We start from the raw sequence: 12,603 nt of genomic DNA on the forward strand, positions 1-12,603 counted from the left end.
TGTCCTCAGCCCACGACTGGCTGCTGTGGGAATGCGAAGCCCGGCTCCTTGTCTCAGAGCGGGGTTCCCAGGAGGATCAGGCTGAAGCTGGGACTTGGCCTCAAAGTGTCCCCTCGCATGGCCACCCCCTTCCCCTTCCTGCTCCTCTACTCCTGGTGCCCCTCCATCCAGGGGCCAGACCTTAAAGAGTCACCGCAAGAGAATCCTGGTCCCAAAGGAGCCTTCTGGGGGACCGGTGCTGAGAGAGGTTGTGGGCATGGCCCGCTGGGGCTCTGCCCGACATAGGGCTGAGAGATGCCACCTCCCAGCTCTGGGTCCCTGCAGGAAGTGTTGGCAAGCACAGGGCCGGTCCTCCAAAGGCCCAGGTGCAGGGAGCCCAGGCCAAGCAGCCTGTGGAAGAAGCCACTTGCCGTGCCACCCCGGGAACAGGACTGCAGGCCCCGGCCCTTCCCACCTCCTCCTCCTCCTCCTCCTCCTCCCCCCCGCCCCGCCCCCACAGGGCACAGGGCTCAGAGACACCTCAGACTCTTGCTACCCAAAGTGCAAAGGGCATCAGTTGCTCCTCCAACCCCCCCCCCCCCCCGCCCAGCAGACCACGTTGTCCAGCCAGCCCCCGGGCCTCCCTGGGGTGCCCAGCACAAAAGTGCAGACACCCACCGGACCCTCAGTCTCAGTTTTCGGAGGTTTTTGCCACTCTAAGTACCCGCAGGCCAGCTGGGCCTTCGGGCAGGACAGAGAGCCCCGGAATCCGACGTGGAGAGCTGCGTGTACGTCCCCATCAGGAGGCGGTCCCCACCTCCGCGGCTCTCCCCTTGCGGGGAGCGGCAGCCCAGCCGGCAGCCGCAGGGCCTCAGGGAAGACACCAGGCTGGGCCCCCGCGGCACAGCGGGGGCACGTCCCCCGCACTCACGCGACTTAGGGACGGCTGCTGGAGACTGCTGCGGCCACCCTGCTGCCGGGTTTCTGGAGGGCTTCCTGGAAGCAGCATCCACACCAAGCCCTTGGAAGGCCCAGGCGACGGAGGAGCCGGTCAGGCAGGGGCCGAGGACGGTGAGAGGCCGGGCGGGAAGGAGCGTGTCAGGCAGGGGCAGAGGACGGTGACCGGCCGGGCGGGGAGGAGCCGGTCAGGCGGGGGCCCAGGACAGTGACGGGCCTGGCCGGGGAGGAGTGCGTCAGGCAGGGGCAGAGGAGACGGGCTGGGTAAGGGTTAGGGTTACAGTTAGGGCACAATTCACAATCCCAAAGACGTGGAAGCGACCCGAGTGCCCATCCATCCAGGAGTGCATCAATAAAATGTGGCGCGTGGACACCACGGAGTGCCATTCGGCTGTGAGGAGCAGCGGTGAGAGGGCGCCTCTCGTGTTCTCCTGGCCAGAGCTGGAACCCGTTCCAGTAAACCAAGTATCCCAAGAATGGACACACGAGCACCACGTGAGCGCGCTCACCAGCAAATTGGTACGAACGGATGGACGCCTAAGTGGACGGAGAGGAATCACCTTCATCGGGTGGGTGTCGGGCGGGTGGGGGGAGGGGAGGGGCATACACATCCATTAGGCATGGGGTGGGTGCGCACCGACTGGGGGATGGGCGCACTTGAAGCTCTGACCCGAGGGGGGAGGCTTGGAGAGGGCAAGGCACCCGACCTTAACATTGGTACCCCCACAATACGCTGGAACAACATGAGAGGTATATGAATAAGAACACAGGGGGGGCCGGGCGCGGTGGCTCACGCCTGTAATCCTAGCTCTCTGGGAGGCCGAGGCGGGCGGATTGCTCCAGGTCAGGAGTTCGAAACCAGCCTGAGCAAGAGCGAGACCCCGTCTCTACTAAAAATAGAAAGAAATTAATTGGCCAACTAATATATATAGAAAAACACAGCCGGGCGTGGTGGTGCATGCCTGTAGTCCCAACTACTCGGGAGGCTGAGGCAGCAGGATTGCTTGAGCCCGGAGATTGAGGTTGCTGTGAGCTAGGCTGACGCCATGGCACTCACTCTAGCCTGGGCAGCAAAACGAGACTCTGTCTCAAAAAATAAAAAAAAAAGAACACAGGGGGGAGGGCGGCACGGGCAACACATGTCACCTGAATACTTGTACTCCCATCATCTGCTTGAAAAGAGAGAGAAAAGAAAATGCAATCCTAGAGGTAAGAGACACTTTTTAAAAATAATGAATCCGAAGAGAAAAGTAAAAGGAGGCCTGTGGAGCAGGTCTGGGTGTGACTCCGGATCCCCCAACATCAGGTGCCACCACCAAAGATTCCTGCGTGTAGCCCATAGAACCCCAAAAGCAACGGGACGAGTTCTGGTCACATACTCCCTCAAAATGACATCCTGGCCTTCTTCTGGAACTCCCTCCCCTCTCAGACTCTCAAGGTTTCCTCCAGCGTGTCGGTTCCCACAGAGCAGACCTTTGGTCTGAGACCTGACAGTCCAGATGCCACGCATGCTGCCGCGTGGCGGCGGTGTCGCGGCTTGGGACAAGAGGAGGCCCCACGGTGCGGGCTGGGGCGCCAGGCACCGCGCGGGCGCTGAGGGTGGGGGTGACCCCCACCCCGGGCCGCCGCCGCGCTCCCAGAAAGGGGACAGAACAAGAGGCAAAAAAAAAAAAAAGCAGCAGCCTGTGGCACCCGGTATTCCCAGGCGGTCTCCCATCCAAGTACTAACCAGGCCCGACCCTGCTTAGCTTCCGAGACCAGACGAGATCGGGGGCGTTCAGGGTGGTGTGGCCCTAGACGGCGGCGGAGGGCGCCCCTGCCCCGCTCGAGAAGCCGAGCCTCTCTGGGCTTCCCCGCCGCCGCCTCCCGCCCCAGGCCCCGCGCCGGGCCGGGCCGGGCCGGTTGAGTTCGCCGGCCGGGTCCCGCTGGCTCCCAGGGACGGGGGTGATGGGCGGGGCGGGCCGGGGCGGGGCGGGGCGGGGCGGGGTGGGGGGCTGTCTCTCTATACACACACACACACACTCACACTCACTCACACTCACACAAGATGCGCCTCCACGGCTGGACTCGCCAAGGTGGAGCCCTCCCAGCCCCCCTCGTCTCCTCGCCCGGCCTCCTTCACCTACCCGCTGCCCACCCCCAGCGCGTCGCTGCCGCTGACTGCGCACGCGCGGGACGCTCGCCCTTTGACCCCAGCCAGGGGCCGCCCTCCCCCACAACCCCTTTCAGCTGTGCCCCCCCCCTCGCCCTGTGGGTGGGCTGCCGCCTATTCCCCCGGGCCAGGGCTGGGGCACAGCCAGTGTATGGGGCGTCTCTCTCTGGGGATGTGTCCCATGGGTGGGGTGGGGTGGCGTGGTTTGGGGGGTGCTGAAGAAATCAGTCCCCTCCATCTCCTACCTCTGGAAAACGCCCAAGCCCGTGGAGAACTGCCGGCACCGCTTCGTGGGGGCCGGGACCCTCCTCCGTGTCCTCCTGTGGCCCAGTCCAAGGGGCCTGGGCCTGGCCGGGGCTGCATTGGACCCCGACCACCCTGGCGTGTGGACTCGCTAAAAATCGGCCATTAGATATTGGATTCCAGCTTCCTGGAGGTCATTTCACTAATGAGTGCACCGGAAAGAGTTTCCTAATCCATCTGTGAGGGTGGCAACTGAAAGAGAATTTGAAAGCTGACAGAATAGGCGAGGGAAGGCATAGGAGATTTCCACACCCAGCAAGGAAGACTTTCCCGAAATGGAAGAAAGAAACGAGCAAACAGAGACACCGGTAGCCCGCCCGGAAAAGAGTCTGCCCCTGAGAGAAAGCACCCTGACCAGGTTCACCCGTGGGTGGGTGGCGAGCTAGCGGCATTCAGAAGAGCGAGGCCCGCAGTCTGTGCGGAAGACACCTGCGCTCGGGTGTGTGTGGCGGCGCGATTCACAAGCAGCTCTAGACGTTAAACCCAGGAGAAGCCAGGGAGTTCCCAACGCCCCAGGTGTCCTCAGCCCACGACTGGCTGCTGTGGGAATGCGAAGCCCGGCTCCTTGTCTCAGAGCGGGGTTCCCAGGAGGATCAGGCTGAAGCTGGGACTTGGCCTCAAAGTGTCCCCTCGCATGGCCACCCCCTTCCCCTTCCTGCTCCTCTACTCCTGGTGCCCCTCCATCCAGGGGCCAGACCTTAAAGAGTCACCGCAAGAGAATCCTGGTCCCAAAGGAGCCTTCTGGGGGACCGGTGCTGAGAGAGGTTGTGGGCATGGCCCGCTGGGGCTCTGCCCGACATAGGGCTGAGAGATGCCACCTCCCAGCTCTGGGTCCCTGCAGGAAGTGTTGGCAAGCACAGGGCCGGTCCTCCAAAGGCCCAGGTGCAGGGAGCCCAGGCCAAGCAGCCTGTGGAAGAAGCCACTTGCCGTGCCACCCCGGGAACAGGACTGCAGGCCCCGGCCCTTCCCACCTCCTCCTCCTCCTCCTCCTCCTCCCCCCCGCCCCGCCCCCACAGGGCACAGGGCTCAGAGACACCTCAGACTCTTGCTACCCAAAGTGCAAAGGGCATCAGTTGCTCCTCCAACCCCCCCCCCCCCGCCCAGCAGACCACGTTGTCCAGCCAGCCCCCGGGCCTCCCTGGGGTGCCCAGCACAAAAGTGCAGACACCCACCGGACCCTCAGTCTCAGTTTTCGGAGGTTTTTGCCACTCTAAGTACCCGCAGGCCAGCTGGGCCTTCGGGCAGGACAGAGAGCCCCGGAATCCGACGTGGAGAGCTGCGTGTACGTCCCCATCAGGAGGCGGTCCCCACCTCCGCGGCTCTCCCCTTGCGGGGAGCGGCAGCCCAGCCGGCAGCCGCAGGGCCTCAGGGAAGACACCAGGCTGGGCCCCCGCGGCACAGCGGGGGCACGTCCCCCGCACTCACGCGACTTAGGGACGGCTGCTGGAGACTGCTGCGGCCACCCTGCTGCCGGGTTTCTGGAGGGCTTCCTGGAAGCAGCATCCACACCAAGCCCTTGGAAGGCCCAGGCGACGGAGGAGCCGGTCAGGCAGGGGCCGAGGACGGTGAGAGGCCGGGCGGGAAGGAGCGTGTCAGGCAGGGGCAGAGGACGGTGACCGGCCGGGCGGGGAGGAGCCGGTCAGGCGGGGGCCCAGGACAGTGACGGGCCTGGCCGGGGAGGAGTGCGTCAGGCAGGGGCAGAGGAGACGGGCTGGGTAAGGGTTAGGGTTACAGTTAGGGCACAATTCACAATCCCAAAGACGTGGAAGCGACCCGAGTGCCCATCCATCCAGGAGTGCATCAATAAAATGTGGCGCGTGGACACCACGGAGTGCCATTCGGCTGTGAGGAGCAGCGGTGAGAGGGCGCCTCTCGTGTTCTCCTGGCCAGAGCTGGAACCCGTTCCAGTAAACCAAGTATCCCAAGAATGGACACACGAGCACCACGTGAGCGCGCTCACCAGCAAATTGGTACGAACGGATGGACGCCTAAGTGGACGGAGAGGAATCACCTTCATCGGGTGGGTGTCGGGCGGGTGGGGGGAGGGGAGGGGCATACACATCCATTAGGCATGGGGTGGGTGCGCACCGACTGGGGGATGGGCGCACTTGAAGCTCTGACCCGAGGGGGGAGGCTTGGAGAGGGCAAGGCACCCGACCTTAACATTGGTACCCCCACAATACGCTGGAACAACATGAGAGGTATATGAATAAGAACACAGGGGGGGCCGGGCGCGGTGGCTCACGCCTGTAATCCTAGCTCTCTGGGAGGCCGAGGCGGGCGGATTGCTCCAGGTCAGGAGTTCGAAACCAGCCTGAGCAAGAGCGAGACCCCGTCTCTACTAAAAATAGAAAGAAATTAATTGGCCAACTAATATATATAGAAAAACACAGCCGGGCGTGGTGGTGCATGCCTGTAGTCCCAACTACTCGGGAGGCTGAGGCAGCAGGATTGCTTGAGCCCGGAGATTGAGGTTGCTGTGAGCTAGGCTGACGCCATGGCACTCACTCTAGCCTGGGCAGCAAAACGAGACTCTGTCTCAAAAAATAAAAAAAAAAGAACACAGGGGGGAGGGCGGCACGGGCAACACATGTCACCTGAATACTTGTACTCCCATCATCTGCTTGAAAAGAGAGAGAAAAGAAAATGCAATCCTAGAGGTAAGAGACACTTTTTAAAAATAATGAATCCGAAGAGAAAAGTAAAAGGAGGCCTGTGGAGCAGGTCTGGGTGTGACTCCGGATCCCCCAACATCAGGTGCCACCACCAAAGATTCCTGCGTGTAGCCCATAGAACCCCAAAAGCAACGGGACGAGTTCTGGTCACATACTCCCTCAAAATGACATCCTGGCCTTCTTCTGGAACTCCCTCCCCTCTCAGACTCTCAAGGTTTCCTCCAGCGTGTCGGTTCCCACAGAGCAGACCTTTGGTCTGAGACCTGACAGTCCAGATGCCACGCATGCTGCCGCGTGGCGGCGGTGTCGCGGCTTGGGACAAGAGGAGGCCCCACGGTGCGGGCTGGGGCGCCAGGCACCGCGCGGGCGCTGAGGGTGGGGGTGACCCCCACCCCGGGCCGCCGCCGCGCTCCCAGAAAGGGGACAGAACAAGAGGCAAAAAAAAAAAAAAGCAGCAGCCTGTGGCACCCGGTATTCCCAGGCGGTCTCCCATCCAAGTACTAACCAGGCCCGACCCTGCTTAGCTTCCGAGACCAGACGAGATCGGGGGCGTTCAGGGTGGTGTGGCCCTAGACGGCGGCGGAGGGCGCCCCTGCCCCGCTCGAGAAGCCGAGCCTCTCTGGGCTTCCCCGCCGCCGCCTCCCGCCCCAGGCCCCGCGCCGGGCCGGGCCGGGCCGGTTGAGTTCGCCGGCCGGGTCCCGCTGGCTCCCAGGGACGGGGGTGATGGGCGGGGCGGGCCGGGGCGGGGCGGGGCGGGGCGGGGTGGGGGGCTGTCTCTCTATACACACACACACACACTCACACTCACTCACACTCACACAAGATGCGCCTCCACGGCTGGACTCGCCAAGGTGGAGCCCTCCCAGCCCCCCTCGTCTCCTCGCCCGGCCTCCTTCACCTACCCGCTGCCCACCCCCAGCGCGTCGCTGCCGCTGACTGCGCACGCGCGGGACGCTCGCCCTTTGACCCCAGCCAGGGGCCGCCCTCCCCCACAACCCCTTTCAGCTGTGCCCCCCCCCTCGCCCTGTGGGTGGGCTGCCGCCTATTCCCCCGGGCCAGGGCTGGGGCACAGCCAGTGTATGGGGCGTCTCTCTCTGGGGATGTGTCCCATGGGTGGGGTGGGGTGGCGTGGTTTGGGGGGTGCTGAAGAAATCAGTCCCCTCCATCTCCTACCTCTGGAAAACGCCCAAGCCCGTGGAGAACTGCCGGCACCGCTTCGTGGGGGCCGGGACCCTCCTCCGTGTCCTCCTGTGGCCCAGTCCAAGGGGCCTGGGCCTGGCCGGGGCTGCATTGGACCCCGACCACCCTGGCGTGTGGACTCGCTAAAAATCGGCCATTAGATATTGGATTCCAGCTTCCTGGAGGTCATTTCACTAATGAGTGCACCGGAAAGAGTTTCCTAATCCATCTGTGAGGGTGGCAACTGAAAGAGAATTTGAAAGCTGACAGAATAGGCGAGGGAAGGCATAGGAGATTTCCACACCCAGCAAGGAAGACTTTCCCGAAATGGAAGAAAGAAACGAGCAAACAGAGACACCGGTAGCCCGCCCGGAAAAGAGTCTGCCCCTGAGAGAAAGCACCCTGACCAGGTTCACCCGTGGGTGGGTGGCGAGCTAGCGGCATTCAGAAGAGCGAGGCCCGCAGTCTGTGCGGAAGACACCTGCGCTCGGGTGTGTGTGGCGGCGCGATTCACAAGCAGCTCTAGACGTTAAACCCAGGAGAAGCCAGGGAGTTCCCAACGCCCCAGGTGTCCTCAGCCCACGACTGGCTGCTGTGGGAATGCGAAGCCCGGCTCCTTGTCTCAGAGCGGGGTTCCCAGGAGGATCAGGCTGAAGCTGGGACTTGGCCTCAAAGTGTCCCCTCGCATGGCCACCCCCTTCCCCTTCCTGCTCCTCTACTCCTGGTGCCCCTCCATCCAGGGGCCAGACCTTAAAGAGTCACCGCAAGAGAATCCTGGTCCCAAAGGAGCCTTCTGGGGGACCGGTGCTGAGAGAGGTTGTGGGCATGGCCCGCTGGGGCTCTGCCCGACATAGGGCTGAGAGATGCCACCTCCCAGCTCTGGGTCCCTGCAGGAAGTGTTGGCAAGCACAGGGCCGGTCCTCCAAAGGCCCAGGTGCAGGGAGCCCAGGCCAAGCAGCCTGTGGAAGAAGCCACTTGCCGTGCCACCCCGGGAACAGGACTGCAGGCCCCGGCCCTTCCCACCTCCTCCTCCTCCTCCTCCTCCTCCCCCCCGCCCCGCCCCCACAGGGCACAGGGCTCAGAGACACCTCAGACTCTTGCTACCCAAAGTGCAAAGGGCATCAGTTGCTCCTCCAACCCCCCCCCCCCCCCGCCCAGCAGACCACGTTGTCCAGCCAGCCCCCGGGCCTCCCTGGGGTGCCCAGCACAAAAGTGCAGACACCCACCGGACCCTCAGTCTCAGTTTTCGGAGGTTTTTGCCACTCTAAGGACCCGCAGGCCAGCTGGGCCTTCGGGCAGGACAGAGAGCCCCGGAATCCGACGTGGAGAGCTGCGTGTACGTCCCCATCAGGAGGCGGTCCCCACCTCCGCGGCTCTCCCCTTGCGGGGAGCGGCAGCCCAGCCGGCAGCCGCAGGGCCTCAGGGAAGACACCAGGCTGGGCCCCCGCGGCACAGCGGGGGCACGTCCCCCGCACTCACGCGACTTAGGGACGGCTGCTGGAGACTGCTGCGGCCACCCTGCTGCCGGGTTTCTGGAGGGCTTCCTGGAAGCAGCATCCACACCAAGCCCTTGGAAGGCCCAGGCGACGGAGGAGCCGGTCAGGCAGGGGCCGAGGACGGTGAGAGGCCGGGCGGGAAGGAGCGTGTCAGGCAGGGGCAGAGGACGGTGACCGGCCGGGCGGGGAGGAGCCGGTCAGGCGGGGGCCCAGGACAGTGACGGGCCTGGCCGGGGAGGAGTGCGTCAGGCAGGGGCAGAGGAGACGGGCTGGGTAAGGGTTAGGGTTACAGTTAGGGCACAATTCACAATCCCAAAGACGTGGAAGCGACCCGAGTGCCCATCCATCCAGGAGTGCATCAATAAAATGTGGCGCGTGGACACCACGGAGTGCCATTCGGCTGTGAGGAGCAGCGGTGAGAGGGCGCCTCTCGTGTTCTCCTGGCCAGAGCTGGAACCCGTTCCAGTAAACCAAGTATCCCAAGAATGGACACACGAGCACCACGTGAGCGCGCTCACCAGCAAATTGGTACGAACGGATGGACGCCTAAGTGGACGGAGAGGAATCACCTTCATCGGGTGGGTGTCGGGCGGGTGGGGGGAGGGGAGGGGCATACACATCCATTAGGCATGGGGTGGGTGCGCACCGACTGGGGGATGGGCGCACTTGAAGCTCTGACCCGAGGGGGGAGGCTTGGAGAGGGCAAGGCACCCGACCTTAACATTGGTACCCCCACAATACGCTGGAACAACATGAGAGGTATATGAATAAGAACACAGGGGGGGCCGGGCGCGGTGGCTCACGCCTGTAATCCTAGCTCTCTGGGAGGCCGAGGCGGGCGGATTGCTCCAGGTCAGGAGTTCGAAACCAGCCTGAGCAAGAGCGAGACCCCGTCTCTACTAAAAATAGAAAGAAATTAATTGGCCAACTAATATATATAGAAAAACACAGCCGGGCGTGGTGGTGCATGCCTGTAGTCCCAACTACTCGGGAGGCTGAGGCAGCAGGATTGCTTGAGCCCGGAGATTGAGGTTGCTGTGAGCTAGGCTGACGCCATGGCACTCACTCTAGCCTGGGCAGCAAAACGAGACTCTGTCTCAAAAAATAAAAAAAAAAGAACACAGGGGGGAGGGCGGCACGGGCAACACATGTCACCTGAATACTTGTACTCCCATCATCTGCTTGAAAAGAGAGAGAAAAGAAAATGCAATCCTAGAGGTAAGAGACACTTTTTAAAAATAATGAATCCGAAGAGAAAAGTAAAAGGAGGCCTGTGGAGCAGGTCTGGGTGTGACTCCGGATCCCCCAACATCAGGTGCCACCACCAAAGATTCCTGCGTGTAGCCCATAGAACCCCAAAAGCAACGGGACGAGTTCTGGTCACATACTCCCTCAAAATGACATCCTGGCCTTCTTCTGGAACTCCCTCCCCTCTCAGACTCTCAAGGTTTCCTCCAGCGTGTCGGTTCCCACAGAGCAGACCTTTGGTCTGAGACCTGACAGTCCAGATGCCACGCATGCTGCCGCGTGGCGGCGGTGTCGCGGCTTGGGACAAGAGGAGGCCCCACGGTGCGGGCTGGGGCGCCAGGCACCGCGCGGGCGCTGAGGGTGGGGGTGACCCCCACCCCGGGCCGCCGCCGCGCTCCCAGAAAGGGGACAGAACAAGAGGCAAAAAAAAAAAAAAGCAGCAGCCTGTGGCACCCGGTATTCCCAGGCGGTCTCCCATCCAAGTACTAACCAGGCCCGACCCTGCTTAGCTTCCGAGACCAGACGAGATCGGGGGCGTTCAGGGTGGTGTGGCCCTAGACGGCGGCGGAGGGCGCCCCTGCCCCGCTCGAGAAGCCGAGCCTCTCTGGGCTTCCCCGCCGCCGCCTCCCGCCCCAGGCCCCGCGCCGGGCCGGGCCGGGCCGGTTGAGTTCGCCGGCCGGGTCCCGCTGGCTCCCAGGGACGGGGGTGATGGGCGGGGCGGGCCGGGGCGGGGCGGGGCGGGGTGGGGGGCTGTCTCTCTATACACACACACACACACTCACACTCACTCACACTCACACAAGATGCGCCTCCACGGCTGGACTCGCCAAGGTGGAGCCCTCCCAGCCCCCCTCGTCTCCTCGCCCGGCCTCCTTCACCTACCCGCTGCCCACCCCCAGCGCGTCGCTGCCACTGACTGCGCACGCGCGGGACGCTCGCCCTTTGACCCCAGCCAGGGGCCGCCCTCCCCCACAACCCCTTTCAGCTGTGCCCCCCCCCTCGCCCTGTGGGTGGGCTGCCGCCTATTCCCCCGGGCCAGGGCTGGGGCACAGCCAGTGTATGGGGCGTCTCTCTCTGGGGATGTGTCCCATGGGTGGGGTGGGGTGGCGTGGTTTGGGGGGTGCTGAAGAAATCAGTCCCCTCCATCTCCTACCTCTGGAAAACGCCCAAGCCCGTGGAGAACTGCCGGCACCGCTTCGTGGGGGCCGGGACCCTCCTCCGTGTCCTCCTGTGGCCCAGTCCAAGGGGCCTGGGCCTGGCCGGGGCTGCATTGGACCCCGACCACCCTGGCGTGTGGACTCGCTAAAAATCGGCCATTAGATATTGGATTCCAGCTTCCTGGAGGTCATTTCACTAATGAGTGCACCGGAAAGAGTTTCCTAATCCATCTGTGAGGGTGGCAACTGAAAGAGAATTTGAAAGCTGACAGAATAGGCGAGGGAAGGCATAGGAGATTTCCACACCCAGCAAGGAAGACTTTCCCGAAATGGAAGAAAGAAACGAGCAAACAGAGACACCGGTAGCCCGCCCGGAAAAGAGTCTGCCCCTGAGAGAAAGCACCCTGACCAGGTTCACCCGTGGGTGGGTGGCGAGCTAGCGGCATTCAGAAGAGCGAGGCCCGCAGTCTGTGCGGAAGACACCTGCGCTCGGGTGTGTGTGGCGGCGCGATTCACAAGCAGCTCTAGACGTTAAACCCAGGAGAAGCCAGGGAGTTCCCAACGCCCCAGGTGTCCTCAGCCCACGACTGGCTGCTGTGGGAATGCGAAGCCCGGCTCCTTGTCTCAGAGCGGGGTTCCCAGGAGGATCAGGCTGAAGCTGGGACTTGGCCTCAAAGTGTCCCCTCGCATGGCCACCCCCTTCCCCTTCCTGCTCCTCTACTCCTGGTGCCCCTCCATCCAGGGGCCAGACCTTAAAGAGTCACCGCAAGAGAATCCTGGTCCCAAAGGAGCCTTCTGGGGGACCGGTGCTGAGAGAGGTTGTGGGCATGGCCCGCTGGGGCTCTGCCCGACCCAGGGCTGAGAGATGCCACCTCCCAGCTCTGGGTCCCTGCAGGAAGTGTTGGCAAGCACAGGGCCGGTCCTCCAAAGGCCCAGGTGCAGGGAGCCCAGGCCAAGCAGCCTGTGGAAGAAGCCACTTGCCGTGCCACCCCGGGAACAGGACTGCAGGCCCCGGCCCTTCCCACCTCCTCCTCCTCCTCCTCCTCCTCCCCCCCGCCCCGCCCCCACAGGGCACAGGGCTCAGAGACACCTCAGACTCTTGCTACCCAAAGTGCAAAGGGCATCAGTTGCTCCTCCAACCCCCCCCCCCCCCCCCCCCCGCCCAGCAGACCACGTTGTCCAGCCAGCCCCCGGGCCTCCCTGGGGTGCCCAGCACAAAAGTGCAGACACCCACCGGACCCTCAGTCTCAGTTTTCGGAGGTTTTTGCCACTCTAAGGACCCGCAGGCCAGCTGGGCCTTCGGGCAGGACAGAGAGCCCCGGAATCCGACGTGGAGAGCTGCGTGTACGTCCCCATCAGGAGGCGGTCCCCACCTCCGCGGCTCTCCCCTTGCGGGGAGCGGCAGCCCAGCCGGCAGCCGCAGGGCCTCAGGGAAGACACCAGGCTGGGCCCCCGCG

At 63.5% G+C, this 12,603-nt stretch overlaps 3 non-coding genes across 3 annotated transcripts; all 3 read right to left on the reverse strand.

Annotated features, from left to right (window-relative positions):
* Nucleotides 1-2,616: 2,616 nt before the first annotated feature.
* Nucleotides 2,617-2,735, reverse strand: LOC142864061 (5S ribosomal RNA). Its single transcript, XR_012914654.1, has one exon. It is a non-coding gene; the product is annotated as a 5S ribosomal RNA (ribosomal RNA).
* Nucleotides 2,736-6,522: 3,787 nt separating this feature from the next.
* Nucleotides 6,523-6,641, reverse strand: LOC142864062 (5S ribosomal RNA). The gene has a single exon (XR_012914655.1). It is a non-coding gene; the product is annotated as a 5S ribosomal RNA (ribosomal RNA).
* Nucleotides 6,642-10,430: 3,789 nt separating this feature from the next.
* LOC142864064 (5S ribosomal RNA) lies at nt 10,431-10,549 on the reverse strand. Its single transcript, XR_012914657.1, has one exon. It is a non-coding gene; the product is annotated as a 5S ribosomal RNA (ribosomal RNA).
* Between the last annotated feature and the right edge of the window lie 2,054 nt (nt 10,550-12,603).

The sequence above is a fragment of the Microcebus murinus genome, chromosome 23 (genome assembly GCF_040939455.1).
Source record: "Microcebus murinus isolate Inina chromosome 23, M.murinus_Inina_mat1.0, whole genome shotgun sequence".
In the NCBI taxonomy this organism is placed as follows: Eukaryota; Metazoa; Chordata; class Mammalia; order Primates; family Cheirogaleidae; genus Microcebus; species Microcebus murinus.